This window comes from Peromyscus maniculatus, chromosome X (genome assembly GCF_049852395.1).
Source record: "Peromyscus maniculatus bairdii isolate BWxNUB_F1_BW_parent chromosome X, HU_Pman_BW_mat_3.1, whole genome shotgun sequence".
NCBI lineage: Eukaryota > Metazoa > Chordata > Mammalia > Rodentia > Cricetidae > Peromyscus > Peromyscus maniculatus.
In genome coordinates this window covers 132,288,075-132,303,765 of record NC_134875.1, presented here as the reverse complement: position 1 = coordinate 132,303,765, position 15,691 = coordinate 132,288,075, and the positions used below count along the sequence as shown (strand labels likewise).

At 38.2% G+C, this 15,691-nt stretch overlaps 1 pseudogene; it reads right to left on the bottom strand.

Moving 5' to 3' along the window:
- Positions 1-6,938: 6,938 nt before the first annotated feature.
- Positions 6,939-15,691, bottom strand: part of LOC121825622 (peptidyl-prolyl cis-trans isomerase A-like) — a 64,287-nt pseudogene continuing 55,534 nt past the window's right edge.

Below are 15,691 nucleotides of genomic sequence, written 5' to 3'. Positions count from 1 at the left end.
AAACTACGAGGAGCAAGCTAGCAAGTAGCACCCCTCCATGGCCCTGCTTTAGTTCCCATCTGCAGGTTTCAGCCTTAACCCCCCTCAGTGATAGGCTATGATCTGGGACACAAAAGTCAAATAAACTCTTTCCTTATAAAGTTGTTTTAGTTAATGATGTGTATTACAAACTAGGAGAGGTATTTTCTGGGATAGACTATGTATTAGGCAACAAATTAAGTCTGAATTTTAAAAGGCACACCACACAGTAGATTCTCTGACTACACTGGTATGAATTTAAGAATTAGTATCAGAAGTATGAGTGAGATAGTCACAAATTTATGAGAATTAAACAATGGTCTTCAACAACCAATGGACCAAGAAAGAAATCATAAGGAAAACTAAAAAAATAGAGAGAAATATAAAATGAAAACATACCATATCAAAACTTCTAGTAGTTAGCAAAAAGAACTGTTTAAGTGGAAATTTGTAGATATAAGTGCTTGTATTAAGCAAATTGGAAGAATCTGGGCATGGCGGCAAGCACCCATGGTCACAGAACTCGGGAAGAGAAAAAATTGTCTGTTTGCAGATAATGTAATCTTATCTGCATAAGCATTGAGAATTCTAACACAAAATTCCTTTGTAGTACCACTAAATGTATGCAGCAAACTAGCAGAAAACATATTTAATGCACAAAAAAATCAGCTGCATGTCCTATACACTAATAATGAGCAATCTGAAAGAGAAATTATGAAAATAACCTCATATAATATTTAGGAATTAACTAGGGAGGTGAAAAATTATACAACAAGAACTAAAATCAATGCTGAAACCACATAAACAAAAGTAAATGGATATAGATGTCATATTTGTGGATTGAAAAAAATCTTATTAATAAATTCATACTACCCAAAATGATTTACAGATCCAACATAATCCCTGTGAAATCTCAATGACATTTTTTTTTCAGAAATGGAAAAATATCTCAAAATTCATTTGGAATCTCATATATCCAAAGTTAGGTTTACAAAGCAAAAAAAAAAAAACTAGAGGACCCACGATTTCCTGACTTCAAAACTTACTAGAAAGCTATAGTAATCAAAAGTATGATGCTGGCATAATACATACATAAGACATATAGACTAGGTACAATAGAGATCTTATAAGTAAACATTCACACAATATGGTCAAATGAGTTTTGATAGGGTACTTAATCCATTCAGCAAAGATGATCTTCTCAACAGAGCATACTAGAAAATGAATACACATATTTTTAAAACTATGATCCTTTGCCTAACGTTGTACTAAAAATCAAACTCAAAATGGACAAAAGCCCTAAATGTGTAAGACCTAAAACTATAAAGCACTTGGCCAACCACACAAGTACTAGATTTAATGAGAATTTAAAATTGTTTTCCGTATCAAAAAATATTGAAACTCAAAGGCAACCTAAATAATTGGAGAAAATGTTTTCAATTCACAGGTGTTAGATTGACATTTCTCCAGAGCAGACACACAAATGGCCAATAAGCACATTCAAAGATATTGGGCATCACAAATTATTAAGAAGTGTAAATGAAACTGCACTGAGATGCCAAACCCATTAGCATGTCTACCATCACACACACAATAACAGGAAATAAGTTCTGTTGATGATGTATTGATATTGGAATTCTAGTGCACTATTGGTAGGAGAAATTGGAGGAAACAATATGTCAATAATACCTCAGTGAATTAAAAAGATAATTATCATATGGTTTAGTTTCGTGCTGTTACTGTGATAAAAAATTCTGATCAAAAGCAATATGGGGAGGAAAGGATTCATTTGGCTTACACTTCCAGGTTATAGTTCAACACTTCAAGAAGTCAGTACAGGAGATCAAGGCAGGAACCATGGATGAACACTGCTTTCCGGCTTTCTCTCTGGCTTGCCCAGGCTCATCTAGCTTTTTTATACAGTCCAAGAGCATTTGCTCAAGGAACGGTACTGCCCACAGTGGCCTGGGCCCTCCCACATTCATTAACAAGTAAGGCAATCTCTCACTACAGGCTCACAGATCAACCTAATAAACGCCAGTACTCAGCGGAGACTTTTTCCCCTTAGGTGAATCTAGGCTATGTCAAATTAACAGTTAATGCTAACTCAGACACCATATGATCCAGCAATTCTACTTCCAAGTGTATATTTGAAATAATTAAAACCAGAACCTCAAAGGTATCTTTTTATGCCCATATTCACAGTAGCACATTAAAAATAGCTAAAATATAGAAGTCATCCAGTATTTACTAACATGAGTACATGAGAAAAATGTGATCTAGAAAATGGATTATCATTCAGTTTTCAAAGGAAGGAACTGCTGCAGTATGTTGCAACATGAATAAACCTTCAGGACATTATATATAATATGAAATAAGCTAGTCATACACAGAAAGATAAGTATTGTATAGTTTTTACTTGTGATGAGTACTTCAAGTAGTCACCATCATAGGCCCATAACATAGGATGCTAGTCTTCAAGGACCAGATGAAAGGAGTGATGGAGATGGATGTTGAGGATGGCTGCACAAAGGCATGCCCTTTTCTAAAAATTCATGAACTCTACAATGACCTTTGTACTTTCAAATGCATAAGATGGCAAATGCTGTGTGTAATTTTGTACAAGAAACGTTGAGGATAAAAAGAACATGCTAACATCATAACTGTGATGTGGTTAGTAGCACTTACATAGCTGTGTTGTGTGCTAGGCAATGTTCCAAGTTCTCTCGGTGCATTAACTCACATGTGAAAAGTAATATCCAGTAATTTTCCCATGTCAGATTTTCTCACACTTCACCTGGGGATCTTGCTAAAATGCATGTTAAAATGCAGTGGGTATTGGCTAGGCCCTGAAATTCTCTGTGGGATGCTGATGCTGCCACACTTTCAGGAACCAGGGTTTACTATTCCATGACGAATGAGTCGGGACCAAAATTCACACTCTGATCATCAGAGATGAGGCCCACTGTTCTTTCTATTCCACCACTGTGGTCTGCAGAGATGTTTTTCTCTCTCCTGCTGCTGCTTTTGATAGCTGGTGACTCAGTAGACTTATTATAGGTTGCCAGGTTCAGAGGATGGGGGTACTGTGCAGCAGAAGACAGAAAGCACCCCCTTTTGTGGTCACTTCTGCACTCCATGAGCAGCCCTGGCTACAAGTAGTTGTCTAGGCCCCACAGACTTGCCGTCATGATTCAGGATTGAACTTTTAATAACTAATGTCTGGAGATGAATAAGGCACCATCGGTGTGTCCCATCTGAGGAGCCGTGAGAGGGAAAGGAATAAGTGAATAAGCTTGTTTGGAAAAAATGAATGGACACTAAAGGAGACTGGAAAGTAGATGGAGAAAAGGTCCAAGTTCTGTCTGTAGTGTGTTTAGGAATAATTGCTATCTGAGCATGCAATTAATTCTCCCTGGCTGGTAGCAATCCAGAGCTGCTAAGAACGCCTGAGTCATGCATACCTCTATGGAAGGGGCTTGCTCATTATTCATTTGCATCATGGGTTCGGCATTTTGCAGATCCACCTGCATCAGCCTGTGTGTTGACTGGCTTTCTCGATTTGGAGTAGGATGATCTGATGAGGATGGATTTCTGAGTTAGCTGCCTTCTCTTGTTTTACCAAATACTGCACACTATTGAATCAAGACTGTGTGTGACCCTTTTCATTCTGCGATAACCAAAGTGCAGTGATTGGATCAGGTCAACAGAGCCTGGCACATGGGACACACACAACTATTTAATTTTTTACTTAATTTCAGTTTAAATGGATATACTGAGCTATCCAGGCATACATTTTTGTTCTTTTTATTTTTATTTTTTAAATTACACTCATGATATTCATTAATTACACTCATGATATTAATCACATTTGTGGTATTCATAGATTACATTCTCAGTATTCATTCAATTATCTATCTATCTATCTATCTATCTATCTATCTATCTATCTATATTTTTTTAAATGCCGAATGTCATTTATTGAAGGAGGGAGGAGGTCTTAAATACAGGCTTACAGCACAATGGGAGAACCCCGGAGGGCAGAATTTATTTTTGTTTTTAAAACAAGGTGTAACTTGTACAATACAATACCATATCCTTATACCTGTATGTATTTGTTATATATAGATTTGTGTGTGTGTGTGCTTCTATAGACTTTTGAAAATATCCATCACTTCCAATAGCTATAATCCATATCACATTAGATAATAATGGAATTGACCAATAGGAAAGTAATCAATTTGCAATTCTTCTTGCCTCATTATTGTCATAGGGTACTACTACAAGTGATCTCCCAGGTGTTTTTTACATCCCTGTGAAAGAGTTTGTGTTAGTCGGTTTTCTATTACTATGACAAAATGCCTGAACTAATTAATTTACAACAGTGAAAGGTGATTCAGGTTCAGGGTTTGGGATGTTTCAATCTGTTTGGCTGGCCCCACTGCTTTGGAGTATGTATTGAAGTAGCATATCATGGCATGGAGTGTATCACAAAGAAAACTATTCACCTCATGGCTGGGACATGAAAGAGAAAGAAACTAGGATTCCACAAATCTCTTTGAGGATATGACCTAATATCTAATACTCTTCACCAAACCTTCCTTCCTAAATCGTCCATTACCTCTCAGTAATGCGACCCTGGAGAACCAAGCCTTTAATCATGGACTTTGGTAGACATCTCAGACCCAAAATATAGCATTCTCACTGCTTCTGCTATTGTATTTTTACACTGTTGATGCATAACAAATTAACTCAGAGGCCTCTGGGTACACAATTGCAATATTTATTTGTCATACAACTGAAGAGTTACATAAACATTGGCTGATCTAAACTGGACTCAAGAGGACAACTCTGCTAGACTTGACTGGATTTTGTATACATTTTATCTAGAGTTTCTAAAAATCTAAAGTGAGTTTAGCTCAAGGTTATTCAGCTCTGCTGCACATATGTCTCATCTTTCTGAGATGAGATCAATGTTTTTCTTTCTTGTCTTTCTTGCGGCACTGGCAAAGGATAAAAAAAAAGGCTTGTCATATTTATCTCATTCTCCTGTGCAAAGCAATTATTTGGATGAACCCACAATTGAGGAGAAGTCAACTCTTCCTCATTATGGAAGAAGGTACAGATACAAGGAAGGAACATTGCAGTTGTCAATGCCATGAAACAACCTCTCATAGAGCACCACAGCCTAGCACTGTATCCGGTCCTTGGTGACAATCAAAAAGTGCCAAGGCCCAGCAGAAGGAGCATTTACACACACTTAATGGCCCTGGTAAGAAGTAGTTGTTCCTTATGGTTCCTTTTACCCCATAAACCTTCGAGGCAAGGGTGGAAAGCATTCAAGTGACATCTACCATGTGTACTTAGGATCACAGCTAGTTTTCAAGAACATGGTCAAAGAAAACAGTTTTTCTCTCTTCTTCCTGGGAAGATGCCAGGAAATCCCACTGAGGTTATACCACCTTCCCTTGTTCCATTAACAGATCTTGAACATGAATTAGGCCTATATTTGACTTTTTATAATTGCCATGCAGTTAATGACCTTCAGAAAGATGTCACATTTGGAACAACTGTTTCCTTCTTAATTATCTTCCTACTTTATTTCATTTTAGTATAATAATTTTCTCACAATAAGACTCACTAAATAAATAAACCGCAAGAACTGATATCTTGCCATTATAGTAATAGTTACAAGGAAACACACACCAAATTAATTGATGTAGTAGTGTTCGGTTGGAGTGCATTATATGCTACAAATATATACTGAATATCATATTGGGATAAATGTAAAAAGGTTTGCCATATATAGAGATTTAGAGAGAATAAGGAGGTCACATCTTTGTCTGAACTTTTCTGTGTTGTTCACATGTGCTATGTACTCTTTCTTTTTGTCCTATAGGTGTTTTTCTAACCTAAAAGTTTGTTTGGGGGACTTCTGGATTCAGTATATCCTTGAGCCTCACCAAGTTGAAAATTGGTGAAGAAAATGATAGAAGAGAGTGAAAGAAGTATAGAAGACCTGGAAGATAGGATGAAAGACTGCAAAGCGCCATCTCTAGACTTCATACATATTTTACAGTCATTAACTCTTGTTACTTGCACTGGGCTTCATAGGCCCCAGCAATGTCAGTCAAGGATGCAGGAGGGGTTCATGGAGCCCTCCCTTTTACCTCTGAACTATTGGATGATGAGAGATTCTGGGAGAGGAGAAATCATTGTCTTTAGTTGTATACCCACTGATGAGCCCCCCAGACTCTAACAGATAGCCCCAAATCCATGGTCACAAAAATCAGCTCTGATTAATCTCAGTGGGCCACCAAACAAAATGAACAGACGTACACATGAGCGAGAGATTTGTGGAAAGGGTGTGCATGAGAGATTTGTGGGAAGGGTGTGCATGGCATACATATGTGAAATTGTCTAAAGACAAATTTAGTAAAAATGCCTATTTAAGCCCTTGAAAGAACAAGAGAGAGAGAGAGAGAGAGAGAGAGAGAGAGAGAGAGAGAGAGAAATGAATGAGTCCCCCATGCATGTATTCCATCACATCCCTATTCATATCTTCTGTTTGTCACTTGGGAAGAACACTAACTCTTAGTGACATGATACTTGGGGTACACATTGTGTACATTACTTTAAAATAATGTATGTGTACAAAAAACTGTTATTGTGTAATTAATATGTATTTTATATGTTGGTATCCCTTCTATATTTTATTTTTCTTATTTAATTTTTATTAATAATCATAAACTTAACTCTGCATTTCAGCTAGACTTGGAGGAGAATGAGGAGACCACAGAACCCAAAGAAGTTCAGTGAGAACAGAGGTTATGGGTTATTGCAAGCAAATGGGTTGGGTTGACTCTCCTGAGCTACAGAAGGAATGGTCTGGTGAGTAAGATGCCCGCAAGTCAAAAGCATTAGAGTTGTCCACGGTTGGCAATGGTGATCTTCTAGTGGAACTTGCAATTCCTGGACCCAAAATTCTCCATGGCTTCTATAATGCTCATGCCTTCTTTCACCAATGATCACAAGTTTTCAATCCACCCACTCAGTCTGGGAAGTGTAGATAAAAAAAAACTGGGGACCATTGAAATTTAGTCCAGAATTTTCTATGAACAAGATGGCAGGACCTGTATGCTTCAGGATGAAGTTCTCATCCTTAAATTTTTCCATGTAAATGGACCTGCTTCTAGTGCCATTGTGGTGTGTAAAGTCACCACCTTGACACATGAATCCTGGAGTAATTCTGTGAAAGGATATAATTCCCTTATATCCAAATCCTTTCTCTCCAGCCCCCAGAGCATGAAAGTTTTCTACTGTCTTTGGAAATGTATCTGCAACCAGCTCGAAGGAGGTGTGGCCCAAGGGCTTGCCATGGGCTGTGATGTTGAAGAACACAGTGAGGTTGACTCTGGCTGCGGCAAGTGGTGACAGGGGACAGAAGCATCTGCAAAGCCTCCTTCTGTACATTAAGATGGAATATAGCATAATGTCCCTCATTAAAGTAAATGGAACTTTTGGTTTTAGACAAAACTGAGTGAACACATTTCACATTATGTTTACAAACCCTGAAAGAATTAGATGAGGCAAGCACAAGACAATAAAATAAGAGAACAAGGGCTTGCCTATAAGCAATGAGATTTGAGGTATGAACTGTTGCTTTTTATATGTCTTGGTACAGGTGCCAGAGAGGCTCATGAAACAGAAACAACAAGTATATAGTAACCAAATAAAAACAAAACATTAAGACAGGATAAGCCTTCTCTCTCTGCACAAATGATTGAGAAAGTAGAATTTCCTTCAAGGCCAAGCCCTTTCAGCAGCACATGTCCTACTCCATTTGAACACTGCCCCAAACATGTGTACTCCCTAATCTGGTTTTGTGTGGTAGTCAACAACACAACTGTGTACCTCTATTACAGTTTTGAAACAACAGTAACTGGCAGGTTGGTGGGTATCTACAGAGTCTGTGTACCAGTAAATTCCTGACTACCATTCCAGACAAGCTATAATGAGGTATATCTGTCTGTCAGCATCCTGCCCAAGCCATTATAAGGAAATGTCCCTTCTCCTCCTGACCAGTTGACAATTGCAGAGACTAGGTGTGCAAACAAAGATGTCTACAATCATGGAAGTAATGAATAGCAAGATGTAAATAAAAACCAGAGGTGAAATCTTCAAATTGTCCAGGATAAAATTAAAAATCATCTGAAAAAAAATCTTGATTAAAAATCAAGAACTATGAACATTTCACTTAGAATGATACATGAGGATGAATAGATGCTAACACCAGGATGACATAGGTGTCATAGTTATTTGACAGCAAGCACCACACAATGCTATTATGAATAATCACTATTTTGAAACAAAAATTCTCAGCAAAGAAAAGAAAAACACAAAGGAAAACTTAATAGAAATTGCTAGAATTAAAAGAATAATTTTTGAAAGTTTTTTTAAAGCTTACAATAGGAGAATGGAGATTAGAAAAAAAGTTAGCAAAGCCAAAGCTAAAGTAACAAAAATTACAGTCTGAACAATACAGAACATACAGACACATGTTACAATAAAAAATCTAAAATCAGTATTATCAGACACTCAGAAGGGAAGAAGAGAATGTATGAGATTGAAAAAATATTCAGAAAAATAATGCTTGAAAATGTCCTGAATTTGGTGGAAGGCATAAATAAAGACCAAAAAAAAAAAAACGCATTTCAAAATCAGCAAGAAAGAAATAATATATCTCCCGCAGAGGAAAAGTCAATTTAAGTAACAGCATACTTCTTACTTCAAATCAGAAATACCACGAGAAAATGATGTGGCATTTTCCACGCACTGAAAGAATTGTCTGCCTATGTTATGGTTTGGCCCTTTGGTCACCTGAAAGGCCCATATGCCAAAGGCTAGATTACCAGCCTGAGGATCTGTTGGAAGGTGAAGGAACTTCTAGGTGGTCGGGCTTATCAAAACATCATTAGGGATGTACCATTGTAGAAGATACTGAGAGCCAAGCCCTTTTATGATGCTGCCTCTGCGTCTTAGCTGTAATTAGGTCAGCAACTTTGCTGTGTCACACACTCCCTGCCATCATGCTCTGTCTGCCTCTCCCCAGTTACCTATGGAATGAAATGTCTGGAGCCATGAGCCAAAGCAAACCTTCCTACTTAGAAGTCGATTTTCTCAAGTGTTTGTTCACAGCAATGGAAAGCTAGCAAAAGAGAAGGAAAAGAGAGAAAGAAGAAAAGTAAAACAAAGACTTCTTTCCTCAGGCTTTTTTTTTAAACCAAGAAAATTTATTGCCATTGGAATCACCTTAAAAGAAGCAAGTGTTTTAAACAGAAAGAAGTGATCACTGAAGGAACTGTACCACACTGGGAATAAAGGCAGGACAGCAGAGTGGACAAATGTGTGGGTTCTTACACTGCAATATCTATAAGATGCCCTGCCTGTCTTAAATTGCCTCAACCTATGCTGAAGAAATACCTAAGAACACCAAATTACAGCAGAGGACTAAAATAAAGGGACAAAATGGATATGATGCCTACATTTAATTTGAAATGGTAAAGTATTGGTACTAATAAAATGATAATATCATCATCCCTTGATGAAGACAGTTTGGAGCCTGACACCGTGGTACAAGCCTGTAATCCCAACACTTGGGAAGCAGAGGCAAGAGGATCTTGAGTTTGTTGATGGCCCTAGTGACAAGATAAGTTCAAGGTTAAATTGGGCTATATAAGGAGGCTGTTTCAAAGAAGAAATCGAACCAAGACTTTATGTAAAGAGATAAAATACTTAAGCCTTAGTGAAAAGACAAATACATTCCTCAATAAGTTCAAATAATGAAGAGGGTATATCACAAGTGTGTGCTTATTCTTGCCCCATGTCTAGAGAACAAGCCTTCATCTTTTTATCATTGAGTATGACACTAGCTGTAGACCTGTCATATATGCTCTCTATCACACAAAGGTGTTGTGGGATATTTGTACACTGTGTGAACATGTATTGCTGTGATTAGTGTAATGAAAAGCTAAATGTCCAATGCCTAGGCAGGAGGTCTAGGTGGGACTTCCAGGCCGAGAGACAAAATAGGAGGAGCCAATCCGGCCCAGAAGAAATGCCAGCGAGACATGGAGGGAGTCGGACATACAGAATGAAAGAAAGGTAAAAGGCCAAGTGGTAGAACATAAATTAATAAAAGCAGGTTAATTCGAGTTATAGGAGCTAGTTAGGAACAATCCTAAGTTATAGGCAAGCTTTCATAATTAAAAAGAAGTCTCTATGTCATTATTTGTTGAAAAATCTGACAACACCAAGGAACAAATCTTTGTCTAATTTGTTTAATTTGGACAAATGCTTCTTTTTTGCAATATTGGAGTCCCAGAATGGGTGGGGGAATAAATTAGTGGGTCAAGAATTTATTTGTAGAGAAAATACCCTTATGTGGAGGGGTAAATCCTACTTGGTCATACATAGTATGTTGATGCTTTCATATGTTTTTAAATTCAATTTGTTAGTGTTGGGGAGATTTTTTACATCTATATTCAATCAGAAATGTTAGACTGTAATGTTCTGTTAAGTACGTGTACCTAGCTTTCGTATTAGGCTAATAGTAGCCTCATAAATGGAGTTTACAAGTGTTGTCTTTTTGATTTTTCACTTTTCTCTCTTTTTCTTTCAGCCTAGCTAAGATGTCACAATTTTGTTAACATTTTCAAGAACAATTCAGTTTTGATTATCTTTTTCCACTGATTTGTATTGATTGTATTTATTTCTGCCCTAATCTTTATTTTAAATGCTGTAAGTACACTAAGTGTTGAATCCTTATACTAACTTTGACTTTAGTTTCTTTGAGTTCCTTTTAATGGAGCAGTAACTGTTGCTTTTGATACAAGCCATAATTTCATCTTACTCCAATCAAAATTGTCAAGATCAATAAAACAAATGACAAGCCATATTTTGATGTGTTGTGTATGTCTTCGTTTGTCTCTAGATAGTTTCTAATTTATCTTGTGACTTCTTCAACCCATCTATTTTTTAAGAATGTGCTGCTAAATTTAGCAGTTATGGGTTTTCCACATTTCTTTTTTGCTATTGATTTCTAGTTTTATATTACAGTAGTCAGATATGACGCTTGGCAAGATTTAGCTCTTCTTGACTTTCTTAAGACTTGCTTTATGACCTAAGCTTCCTGGACAGTGCTCTGCATGCACTAGAGAAGAATGTACAGTCTACTAGTTAGGGGTCTGGAGTGCTCTGTGTACATCTGTTTTGTCTAATTGGTTTGTAGCTGTTCAAGTGACTACTGTCCTTACTGATTTTCTGTCTATTTGTTCTGTCCATTATGGAAGATGGGCTACTGAAATATCCTACTATTATGCTATTACTATCTATTTTCTCCTTCTACCAACTGTTTTTTTCCAATTGCAATTTTATTATCTCAGTTGAAATGAATTAATTGGTAGCAACATAAAGAGTAAGCTGACAGGTTAGTACAAGTTTAAATTCTAGGAACTATGAAAACATTGTTTTGTTTCAATTATTATAAAGTATGTATTTATCTTTTTGTAATTAAAATTATTGATTTTAATTAATTTTTCATGCAATTTTTCCTATTTTCATTTTATTGAAAATGTATTTTTTTGATGCAGTATATTACAGCTATATTTCCCCCGTCCCAACTCCTTCAAGTTCCTCCCCACCTTCCCAGGGCCTGCATATGGGGTCCCAATGCTGACAGAAGTGGGCACATGCACCCATCTATAACCATTTGCAAATGAAAAGTTCATTTTATCCAATGGAGTCTCTCTTAAAGGGCAGGCCCCATGCCCAGCAGTAGAAGACTAACAGGAAACAATCTCAGTGGCGTCTTTGGAGGTTCTTTGTCTCATACAATTTATTTTGATCATATTCTTTCCTCTCCCCCAACTCTTCCCAGATCCTTCTTCACTATCTGCCCACCCAATTTCATGTTCGTTTTCTCTCTAAAAGAAAACCCCAACTAAAGTGACAAAAACACACACACACACACACACACACACACACACACACACACACACACACGAGTCACTTTTTGTTAGCCAACTACTCCTGAGCATGAGGTATACCTTGGAGTGTGGTTTATATCCTAGTATCACTCCATTGAAGAAAACTGATTTTCCCTCTCTAAGAAGCTAGCAAATGTAAATAGCTTCTTGTTTTCTTTTATTCTTCTCCCATATATTACATTCCTAATGCAGTTTCCCTTCCCTCCATTTCTCCTAGTCCCTCTCCCTATCTCCCCTCTCCCCTAAATCCACCCCTTCTCCATTTCCCATTAAAAAAAAGAGCAGGCCTCCCAAGGATATCCACTGAACAGGGCCTAACAAGTCAAAACAAGACTAGGCACAAACCCTCATATCAAGGCTGGACAAGGCAACCCAGTAGGAGAGAAAAGATCCCAAGAGCAGGCAAAAGAGTCAGAAACAGCCCCCAGCTTCCACTGTTAGGAGTTCCACAAGAATGCCAAGCTATGCAACCATAAGGTAAATGCAGATGACCTAGCTCAGACCCATACAGAGTCCGTGTTTGTCACTTAAGTCTCTGTGAACTTCTATGAGTCCCACTTTCTTGATTCTGTGGGCCATGTTTCCATGGCATCCTCTACCTCTCTGGCTCTTACAATCCTTCCTCTCTCTCTTTTCAGGGTTCCCCTGGCAATGCCTAATGTTTGGCTGTGGGTCTCTACATCTGTTCCCATCAGTTGCTAGATAACACCTTCTGATGACAGTTAGGCTAGGCACCAATCTATGAGTAGAGCAGAATATTATTAGGAATCACTTAATTGACTATGTTTATTTTGCAAGTCATGTTTGATTCTATCCTGAGTCTCTGGGATGCTCTGCCTCTGGTTCCTGGCCATCCAGGCAGTGTCAGGCATGGACTCCCTCTCATGGCATGGGCCTCAAGATAGACCAGTCACTGGTTGGCCACTCCCACAAGTTCTGCACCACCATTACCCCAGCACATCTTGCAAGCAGGGTAGATTGTGGGTCAAAGGTTTTGTTCTTGGGTTGATGTCCCAGTCCAACTGCTAGGAGACTTACTTGGTTATAGAAGCTGGCCAGTTTGGGCTCCATATCCCCCATTACTAGGAGACTTCTTTTTTTTTTTTTTTTTTTTTTTTTTTGACTGGGACTGCTGGATTTTATTGTGCTTAATGTGATCATTTTTATGTTCAGGTTCTTTTTTTTTGGTTTTTTAATTATTATTATTATTATTATTTTACAACACCATTCAGTTCAACATAATAGCCACAGAATCCCCTGTTCTCCCCCTCTCGCCCACCCCTCCCCCCAGCTCACCCCCCATTCCCACCTCCTCCAGATCAAGGTCTCCCCCGAGGACCGGGGTTGACCTGGTAGACTCAGTCCAGGCAGGTCCATTCCCCCCTCCCAGACCGAGCCAAGTGTCCCTGCATAAGTCCCAGGATTCAAACAGCCAACTCATGCAACGAGCCCAGGACCTGGCACCAATGCACAGCTGCCTCCCAAACAGATCAAGCCAAATGACTGTCTCACCCGTTCAGGGGGCCTGATCCAGTTGGGGGCCCCTCAGCCTTTGGTTCATAGATACTAGGAGACTTCTTTAGGGTCACTCTTATAGATTCCAGGGAGTTTCTACTGCACTAGGTTTCTACATTGCCCCAATGCCCCCCAATTCCAGTCTTCTCTTCCAGTACTCTCTCTCTGTCTTTCCCACCCCCAACCTGATCCCACCTGTTCTCATCCCCACTTGTCCCCAGTCCACCCGCAAAATCTATTGTATTTCCCTTTTCCAAGGAGATCTTTGCATCCCCCTTTGAGCCCTCCTTGTTATCTAGCCTCTTTGGTCCGTGGGTTGTAGCATGATTATCCTTTACTTAACAGGTAAATGCCCACTTTAAGTGAGTACATAGCATGTTTGTCTTTCTGTGTCTGGGCTATCTCACTCAGGATGATTTTTTCTAGTTCCATCCATTTCCCTAAAAATTTCATGACCTTTTTTTTTTCTTAAACAGCTGAGTAATACTCCATTGTATAAATGTGCCACATTTTAAAAATCCATTCTTCAGTTGAGGGATATCTAGATTGTTTCCAGTTTCTGGCTATTGTGAATAAAACTGCAATGAACATGGTTGAGCGAGTGTCCTTGTGGTAGGATGGAGCTTCCTTTGGGTATATGCCCAAGAGAACTATAGCTGAGTCTTAAGGTAGATCAATTACCAATTTTCTGAGGAACTGCCATATTGATTTCCATAGTGGCTACACAAGTTTGCACTCCCACCAGCAATGAAGGAGTATTCTCCTTGTTCCACATCCTCGCCAGCATGAACTGTCACTTACATTTTTTATCTTAGCCATTCTGAACCTATAAGATGGAATCTCAAAGTAGTTTTGATTTGCATTTCTCTGATGGCTAAGGATGTTGAACATTTCTTTAAGTATTTCTCAGCCATTTGAGATTCTTTGGTTGAGAATTCTCTGTTTAGATCTGTACCCCATTTTAAAACTGGATTATTTGTTGATGTCTAGTTTCTTGAATTCTTTATATATGTTGGATATTGGCCCTCTGTTAGATGTGGAGTTTGTGAAAATCTTTTCTCATTCTGTAGGCTGCCATTTTGTCCTATTGATAGTGTCCTTTGCCCTACAGAAGCTTTTCTGTTTCACAAGGTCCCATTTATTGAGTATTGTTCTTAGTGCCTAGGCTATTGCTGTTCTATTCAGGAAGTCATCTCCTGTGCCAATGAATTCAAGGCTATTCTCCACTTTCTCCTTTATTAGGTTTCAGTGTACCTGGTTGTATGTTGAGGTCTCTGATCCATTTAGACTTGAGTTTTGTGAAGAGTGATAGATACGAATCTATTAACATTCTACTACATGCTGACATCTAGTTAGACCAGCACCATTCATTGAAGAAGCTTTCTGTTTGTTTGTTTTTTTCCATTTTGTATTTCTGGCTTCTTTCTCAAAAATCAGGTGTCCATAGGTGTGTGGATTTATGTCTGTGTCTTCAATTCAAATACATTGATCTGCCTGTCTATTTTTATGCCAATATCTTGTGGTTTGTATTACTATAGCTCTGTGGCAGAGCTTGAAATCAGGGATGGTGATACCTCTGGCAATTCTTTTATTGCACAGGATTGTTTTAGCTATCTTGGATTACTTTGTTTTTCCATATGAAGTTGAATATTGTCCTTTCAAAGTCTGTAAAGAATTGCATTGGAATTTTAATGGGGATTGCATTTGATCTGTAGATTGCTTTTGGTAGAATGGCTATTTTTACTATGTTAATCCTATTGATCCATGAGCATGGGAGATATTTCCATCTTCTGATATCTTCTCCAATTTCTTTCTTCAAAGACTTGAAGTTCTTGTCATACAGGTCTTTCATTTGCTTGGTTAGAGTCACCCAAAGATATTTTATATTACTTATGGCTATTGTGAAAGGTGTTGTAAATAGCTTCTTGGTTATGGGTAGAACTTTGTGCCCATTTCCATTTCTCTGTTCTAGGGTTTTGTCTGATTTGAATTTATGCAGGTATGAGGCATGCATGCGGTCACAATCTTTTTGAGTTCATATGTGTATCAGTCCTGTTATATCTGGAAGACACTGTTTCCTTGGAGTCATCTACCACCTCTGGCTTTAAAAA